Here is a 9,908-nt window from a genome sequence, read left to right on the forward strand (position 1 = left end):
AATCACTCACTTTGACTCCATTTTTTCTTGAATCATCTCCTTTCTCACTCATCTCTTTCTCATTTATCTCACCTTCATTGTCATTCAAACTCTTATTTGTCACTTGTGTTTTGATTCCCTCTTCACTTTCCCTAGATTTCTCCTCCACAATACCTTTAGGAATCCTAAAACCTATACCTTTGTCAACAATCTTTCCACTTCTAAGGGTAGTGATGGCTTGGACTTGTTCATGGTTTGAAGGTTCACTAGGTGAGGATTCACTCATGTGTACCTGACCTCTAGGATTGGGCATTGGTTGAGCTGGGATTTTTCCCTTCTCTTGAATGCTTAATGATTGAGTCAACTTAGCTAGTTGACTTCGAATGTCATCTAAGGTCCTATTGGTCTGATCTTGGAATTTGTAAGCTTGGTTGTTGATTCCTCCTTGCGTTTGCATGAATTGTTGAAGAGTATCCTCTAGGGATCTCTTATAAGGTGGTTGGTATGTGTTATGTGTGGGAGCATGAAATGGTTGGGGTGGAGGTTGAAATGTTTGAGGTACTGAAGAGCCCTCATTTCTCCATCCAAAATTTAGGTGGTTCCTCCATCCAAGATTATAGGTCTCAGAGTAGGGATTGCCTACTTGGTTTGGAAATGGCATTCTAACATTACTTGAATCAGAAGTTTGGCCATATAGCACTTCCTTGAAGGCTAGAATGGTAGGACACTCAGTTGTCCTATGCCCTTTGCTCTTACAAACAACACAACTTTCCTCTTGTTGTTCACTCATGACATGCACTTTTTTAATCTCAAGAGACTCTACTTTCCTAGCCAATGAGGCTAATCTAGCATTGAGGTCATCAGTTTCTTTCAATTGAAACTTCCCACTTGAATAAGAAATGGTGTTTCTAGACTCAACATGAACTAGGAGAGAAGTCTCCCATTGCTTTGTGTTTTCAGCCAATTGATCAAAAAAATCAAAGGCCTCACTTGGTTCTTTGTCATAAAACTCACCATTACACATGGTTGACACTAGCTTTTTAAAATCTATGGTAAGAGAGTCATAGAAGAAACTCACTAACCTCCACATCTCAAAACCATGGTGGGGGCATGCATTTAACATGTCTTTGAACCTTTCCCAAGCTTGGTGAAATGACTCATTTGGACTATAAGAAAAATTCATCATTTGACGTTGTAAGGCTGCTGTCCTATGAGTGGGGAAGTATTTTTTCAAAAATTCAGCTTGCATTTCTCTCCATGTACCTATAGACCTAGGACGCAGGGAGTTTAGCCAAAGTTTGGCTTTATCCTTTTGAGAGAATGGGAATAATTTCAGCCGAATAGTTTCTTTAGTGCATGTTCTATCAATAAAAGTATTACATACCTCTTTAAAGTCCTTAATGTGTATATATGGATTTTCAGAATCCATACCATGATATGTGGGAAGAAGTTGGATCATGCCTGGTTTCAAATTGAAAGCTTGTTGGTTCAGATGCAAGATAATACACGAATGTGTACTTTGTCTAGCTGGGTGAAGATACTCTTTAAGAGTTCAAAAATTAGGTTGATCATTGAATTGTGGAGGTCCATTACCTTGAACACTCCCTTCACCCTCTATATCTTCAACATTAGTCATGATGAAAAAAATAATAATAATATAACAATTATATGAATATGAAAAGAAAGGAAAAAAAAAGAAAAAGAAGATTGCAAATAAAAGTAAATGAAATGTAAAAGATAAAGTAATAGCTCAAAAATAAAAATACAACAAATTAGAAAATTCACACTTCAACTAATAAGCAATATTAACAATAATCAACATTAAAAGACAATTATAACAAGTATGAATAAAGAGGCGGTAATACCAGCCAAGTACTTCAAATAATAAATATAAGAAAAATAATCACAATAAAACAATAAAATAAAATAAACAAGAGGTGGTAATACCAGCCAAGTACTTCAAAAAAAAAACAACAACAATACAACAAGATAAAATAAAATAAACAAGAGGCGGTAAAACCAGCGTTATAATATAAACAATAAATATTATAAACTAATTAGAATAAACATCAAAAGAAAAATTGTTGAACCAACCAAAAGCTAACAATTAGTAGTCCAACAGTCCAATATCAAAAAAGTTGAGGTCAATATTTTTTTTAGGCGGTAAAACTAGCCATTTGATTTATTTTTTCAATTTTTTTGAGGCGATAAAACCAGCCAATTGATTTTTATATATGATTTTTTTTTGTTTTTTTCCAATAATCAAATCTAAATTTGTTACCTTTGCTTGCTAGCTCCCCAGCAACGGCACCAAAATTGCTTGACCGCTTTTTATGATCGACTTGTTTTAACTCATAAGTGCACGAGTGTGCGATGTAGCAATTAACTCGGTAAGATCGAGGTCATATCCACAAAGAGCTAGATCTAGAAAATAAGCTAGGTAACAAAAAAAAAACTCAAGAGAAATTAAATTAATAATAACTTGGTTGAAAATAATTGATGGATTTGTTTTGAAAGATGAAAACGTGTAAATAGATTTTAAATTATAAGAAAAAGTAAATCTTGGTCCAAATCAATTTTAATGGTGATGTATTGGTGATTCCTTCAAGAAATATAAGATAACTCAACTTAATATCAACAATGGTGATATTAGATTGGAAGATATTACAATGAAGTTTAAAAGGATGAAGATTGATTATTGCTTAAGAATGAACAAGTACTTTCATATTAAGTAAGATCATGGATTGTGTTTGGGCTGATTTGAAGGTTGATTTGGGGCTGAATTTAAGCATCAAATAAGTATACCAATATACCTATTATTTGGGCTAAGATTGACATTGAAACCTTGAGTGTTTAATGGTTGAAGTTTGCACACAACATAAGGCAAGTTTGAGCTTAAAATAGATCATATGATATTATTTTCTAGAATTGGAATAGAATTGATTTTTGGGACAAATTTGGAGCACTTATTTGAACCAAGATTTGCTTCAATCTTCAACTAAATGTCTCTTCAATTCTTTGTTCTGAATTTCGATGTTGAATTTCCTGAATTAATTCATTTAAGCTCCAAAAACCTATCGAAACATTAAAACAAACTTCATTACTAAAAAGCACATCAATTATTATAAAACAAATCAAATAAAAATAATAAATACATATGTAAAATAAGAGACTTAATGACACTTTTGATGCACAATCACATATAAAGTAGATCAAAATCTGAGATCTACAGCTCTAAATATGACCCAATTACCGAACAGTGTTCCTGTTTGGATTGCACCGACATCTCTTTTCTAATTTTGGCCATCTCTTTGTCCTTTTAATTTCAGTTCTTAAATTCATCAATCAATCCTTTCATTTATGTGATAGACCTGCATTTAAAATAAACATTTACCTTAAATTAAAGGTATCTTATATTATTAGATACGTTATTATAAAACATGTTTTCGTTAAGGAGTTATTGATACTTCAATTGCAAAATAATGATATAAAACCTTAATAAAAATGCACTTTTAAGTACTAATCACACCCCCCAACCAGCTTATTACTAGTTAAAGCGTTAAAATAGAAAAACAATTTGCAAATTCTACAAAGAAAGGTTTTCATCATTCAACTTCCATTAATCTATTCAGATAAACAAACTCTCATTAAATTTATATATCTGCTCAATACCTCTTAACAAGATATTAATAAACCTTTTTTTTTCTCAATAAATCAACATATAATTATGGTGCTTTTCTTGGAAGAAAACAAAATTTTTGTTCTAATGTTTAAGGTTAACTTTCTTGGGTTGAGATTATTATTTTTTTTCTCTTTTTTTTATTATTTTTTTAATATATATACATATAACTTAAAACATCATGCATCTTTAACCCATGTAACGAGCTTTCGGCTAATGACTCCCAGACTAGTTGGTCTTCGGGCATTAGGTGTTGAGACACCCCTATAAGCTTAGTACCTCGGATTGCAGATATTGATATGTAAATAGTGCAATGTTTGATTCCCTTAAGCTTTTCTCCTCAACCCATGTAACAAGCGTTGGGCCAATAGCTCCCAAGTCAGTTGACTTTAGGGTATTAGATGTTAAAACACCCCTTCGAGCTTAATTGCTTAGGTTAGGGAGGCTATGAAACCAAACTTATCTAAATTTTTATTATTATCATTTTTTTCTTTTTCTTCTTTTTTTTTGTTTTTCTTTTTTTAATTATATATTATCCCTTTTCCCTTAGTTGTTACCTTTAACAAAAGAACATAAATAATGTAATAATCCAATATGCAACCCACCATCATATGTTAAAGTGTGTGTGTGAAAATTAAGGTTTAAGAATATATGTTAAATGAGTATATGAGCAGAATTAAGTGATAATAATGCAAGAGTTTGTAAATTTGAATATTTCAGGAAGTATTATAATAGACCTTGTTAAGAATGGTTACTAAGATGCGTCTCAAGAGTCACTTTAACAAAAGAGCTCCTTTACTCTGCCATCCTAGTAACAACAATTATGCATATGCTTTATGAAATAGAAAATAATTTTTTTTATCAACTACTACCCTCTCCCCCCAACCAAAACGAGACATTGTCCTCAATGTTCTAAGGTAGAAAGATAGAGTATAGAAGATATCACCTGAAATAACGAACACTAACAAACCTGAAACACACTTAAACAAATATAAGAAACAACAAAACACAAATATTATGCCATTAATAAAACCAAAAGACACAAGTTTTTACTAACAAAAATTCAAATCACAGTTGTGATTGTGGCTCACATCTTCCCTTGGTTTTACGTCCAAGAACGGCTTAAACACCCTTTATGGGTCGGGAATAGGCAAACAGGGTCTTTTTTAGTCAGATTCCCAAGACTATGTCGAGCATGTTTCTTATGGAATATTGGCCATAAATCATGAATTGCACGATGCTTATCTCGACTATGATGAGACTTAAGAGTCAATAAATGATTGTCACTTTTAATAAAAGATCTGCATCAACATTTTCGATGCCTTTTTCATCCTTGATTTCTTCTTGATTGGTCATGGCATGAGAAAATGAAAGTGTTAGAGGGGAATCAGTCTTTTCTTTGCAATGTTCAGATTCAACCGCTTCCTTACCCTTAGAGATTGACTCATCATCTTTCTCACAAGGTTCAAGAATTGGTTTGTGAATAACCTTACCATTACGAAGAGTGGTGACTGATTTGACTTGATCCATGTGTTGACTTCCAGGACTACTTGAATTTGCATTGTATTGCCCCTTGGAATTTTGCTGTGGTTGAAATGAAAACTTACCTTTCTCTTGAAAACTAAGAGCAGATGTGAATTTTGCAAGAGTATCTTTAAAATCTGTTATGCTTTGAGCAAGTTGAGTGTTAATTGTCTCTTGCTTTTCAATGAATGCACACAAAGTTTCCTCAAAATTTCTTGTAAGAGGTGGAGAATAAGGAGGTGCATATCCATAAGAATTTTGGAAATTATGGTGTGCTTGAAACTGTGGTGGTGAAGTTTGTGCATTGTCACTCATCCAACTAAAATTTTGATGATTTCTCCAACCAAGATTGTATGTTTGCGAGTACGGGTTATGATTGGGCCTTTCAAAACTGTTTAACGCATGGGCTTGTTCATGGAGACATTCCTTAAAAGAAGGCAAGGTTGGATAGTTATTGGTTGAGTGTTCATTTGTTTCATATATTTGACACACTCTTTTTCAGTTATAGTGCCTCCACTTTTCTAGTTAAAGATGCAAACTTGGTTTAGAGGTCATGATCTTCCCTAAGGTTGTACATACCTCCATTAAATGTATGAGGTTGAGTTTTACTCGATGCCTCATAAGTACCCGCGGTGTCCTAATTTTGGGTATTTTCAGCTAACAAATCTAAGTACTTCATTGCTTCATCAGGGTCTTTATCTTCAAAAGTTCCATTGCATATCAATTCAATCATTTGTCTATCTCTAGGTGTTAACCCTTCATAAAAATGTGAAACCAATCTCCATGTTTCAAAACCATGATGAGGACAAGTATTAAGCAAGTCTCGATACTTATCCCAACATTGGTAAAATGTTTCTCCTGGTTTTTGAGTGAAAGTAGTGATTTTTCTTTTGAAAGAGTTTGTTCTGTGAGATGGAAAAAACTTCTTTAAAAACTGTTGTTGCATTTCATCCCAAGCACGAATGGATCCTGGTCTCAAATTTTATAGCCATGTTTTAGCTTTATCTTTTAAAGAAAAAGGAAAAAGCTTTAATCTGATGGTGTTCATGCTACAATTTAAATTATTATATGTGTTGCAGACCTCCTCAAATTCCCTTAAATGCAAATATGGATTTTCCAATTCTAAGCTATGAAAAGAAGGTAAAAGTTGAATAATGTCTGGCTTACAATTAAAATGAGATGCATTGGGAGGAAAAACTATGCATGATGGTGCACTTGTTCTTGTGGGATTCATGTGGTCTCTAAGTGTTCAAGCATGGTTATTCTCATTATGAAGTGATTGATTATCTTCTTCGGCCATATTTTCTAAAAATGATGAGGATACCCTACAAAGTCTACCAGTTGATGTACGTGACCACACTCTCATTCACGTGTAGGAATAGAATAAAAGGAAGAAGAAAACAAAAAAAGAAGAAACAAGAGAAAAGAAACAAAGTTATATACAAGAAAAGTGAAAAGAGAAAATAAAATAACTATTATAATTTATACAAGAACTTACCTCCCCGACAACGGCGCCAAAAACTTGACACGACTAAAAGATTGATGTCTTCTCCCAAGTGCAGGAGTGTCGAAGTAATAAATAACCTGACAAAACCGGGGTCAAACCACAGGGAGGTTAATTGTACAAATTATAAACAATAATTAAAAACAACAACAATAGTAACAACAACAACAATAATAATACTAATAATACTACTACTACTAGTAGTAGTAATAATAATAATAATAATAATAATAATAATAATAATAATAATAATAATAATAATAAAGAAAAAGAAGAAGAAGAAAAGTTGATCAGAACTTTGAGATGGAAAATTAACGTAAGGATTAAACAATGATAACAAACAATGTCAAGGTTAGAGGATCCACTAATGATATGTGATTAGTACTTAAAAGTGCATTTTTATCATGGTTTTATATCATCATTTTGCACTTGAAGTATCAATAACTCCTTAACTAAAATATGTTTTATAATAATGTATCTAATAATATAAGATACCTATAATTTGTGGTAAATGTCTATTTTTAATGCAGGCCTATCACATAAATGAAAGGATTGATTGATGACTTGAAGAACTTAAATTGCAAGGATAAAGAGATGGCCAAACTTAGAAAAGAGATGTCGGTGCAATCCAAACCGGAACACTGTTCGGTAATTGGGTCATATCTAGAGCTATATATCTCAGATTTAGGTCCAATTTATATGGATGGAAAGGTAAGACATAGGCCTACAACTTTCATATGGAGCCCAAGATCTAAAAAGGCCATTATCAACTTAGCTAGACATAATGAAAGAAAGAAAAATAGATGAGCAAAATAAGAACATAAATAAGATAAAAGTTAACTAAGTAAATGAAAGGAAATGAAAGGCATAAACTTGATATTAATGAAAACAAAGCATAAACATTACAAAAAAAATACAAAGAGAGAAAGTAAGAGCATGATCTTGATCTGGAAACCAAGATGCCTAAATGCATGGCAAATGTCTCCTTTAATAGGCCAAAATTGGGAACTATTGATTTGATGACTAATTGATGAGTGGGTGACCAACTCTTGACTTGGTGACAATCCTTATCTTCTCTTGTCTGCCCAAAACGTCACTGTTAATGTCAAAGTTGGAGCCACTTGAAAACATAAAAGTTGTAGGAAATTGTTTCAGCTTTCTTTTGTAAAAACTTCAGCTCATTTGGACTTCTAGAACTCCAGATATGGTCCAAACACTGAACAGTGCTCGGGTTGGAAGACAGATTCGGGTTTTTTTGTTGTTGCTACAATTTGAACTTGAAAATGGCCTTTTTAGATCTTAGGCTCCATATGAAAGTTGTAGGCCTATGTCTTACCTTTCCATCCATGTAAAGTAGATCAAATTCTGAGATCTACAGCTCTAAATATGACCCAATTACCGAACAGTGTTCCAGTTTGGATTGCACTGACATCTCTTTTCTAAGTTTGGCCATCTCTTTGTCCTTTTAATTTCAGTTCTTAAATTCATCAATCAATCCTTTCATTTATGTGATAGGCCTGCATTTAAAATAAACATTTACCATAAATTAAAGGTATCTTATATTATTAGATACATTATTATAAAACATGTTTTAATTAAGGAGTTATTGATACTTCAAGTGCAAAATGATGATATAAAACCTTAATAAAAATGCATTTTTAAGTACTAATCACTGACCAAGATGATTTGTTGATTCTAAGAACTCTATTTTCTTTCCAAGACTGGATTAACCAAAAACATAAATGTTTCTTATGTGATGACTCGAGGAACTTGCCATTTCTACACACTTTTATATCTGTTGAATGTATAAGTTGGGTAGAAATAAAAGGAAAGAAGAGAAGATTTTATAGATGAGAACTTGAAAATGCAATAATACCACTTATATGTAAGCTAGCTGGAGTCTCATACTCTCTCTCTATTTATTTATTTTATTTTTATTTATTTATTTTATTTTTTATTTTTTTAAAAAAGACATGTGTATGTATAAGTAGTTATGATTGTGGCTCACATTTTCCCTTGGTTTTACATCCAAGAACAGCTTAAACGCCTTCTATGGGTTGGAGATAAGCTTCTCATCCAGTTTTTTAAAAACTAACAAACATGGTCTTTTTAGTCAGATTCTCAAGACTAAGTCGATCATGTTCTTTATGACAATAGAGCTATAAATCATGAATTACACGATACACATCTCCACCAAGATGCGTCAAATGTTAATAGAAGATTATCTAAAGACCCCTTACTCAGACCATCCTTAATGAATTGTATTTTATCTTCATGGTTTACAAATATCATTCGTAAAGAACTACATGTTGCATTACAAGTCCATCTGGCATATCTGTGACAGACTTTGAGTCGTTTTGCCCGTCGTTTCTTTGCAAAAAAACTTTTACCTATTTCAGGCATGTGTGAAATGAAAAAATTGGAGGACTCACCTAATAATCAAACCTTTGCTTTAATGAGTCAACAAATATCTTTAGAAATTTCATGATTCATTAATAACCTCAATCTTGCGCATCTAGCACGGTAAATTTTTGTGGGAAAATCCTTTTTCAATCTTTCAAGAGTGGTGTCCATTTTCAAATGAGAATTGCAAGAGAGATTTAAAGAAAGGTGAAAGAGCAAAGAATTACACAAATATATGCACAGATATCAGTTATTATAGGAAATTGAAAGAACCGACTTAAGTATGGAGTACCGTTATCCGCCATTTGACCGCGGTGAGAGAAACTAGCAAAACAAAAATCAAAGAAAAAATACAAAAATAATATGAGGGGAAAAAAAAATCAATCTTTATATACAAGATCACCCAATTCAATAGGGTCATTTTCAATTGAAAAATTATCAAAGTAAACTTTCAAATGATGTTCATTTACCTTAAAAACATTGTCATTTTTTGGATTCTTGATATCACAGGCCTCATATGGATACACATGTTTCATAATAAATGGACCGCTCTATCTTGATCTTAGTTTTTCAGGAAATGAATGGAGTTTAGAATTATAAAGTAAGACTTTTTCACCAACATTGAATGTTTTTCTTAGTATTTTCTTGTCATGAAACGCTTTGATTATTACTATATGAATTCTTGAATTTTCATATGCATCATTGACACGACTAAAAGATTGATGTTGTTGCGATGTCGTGGTCACACAAATTAATTACCCTAGCTTAAAACACAACACACAAGATAGTATAAAGCAAGCAAGGGGTCGATCCCACAAG

This window comes from Populus euphratica, unplaced genomic scaffold, assembly GCF_000495115.2.
Source record: "Populus euphratica unplaced genomic scaffold, PopEup_1.0 scaffold841.1, whole genome shotgun sequence".
NCBI lineage: Eukaryota > Viridiplantae > Streptophyta > Magnoliopsida > Malpighiales > Salicaceae > Populus > Populus euphratica.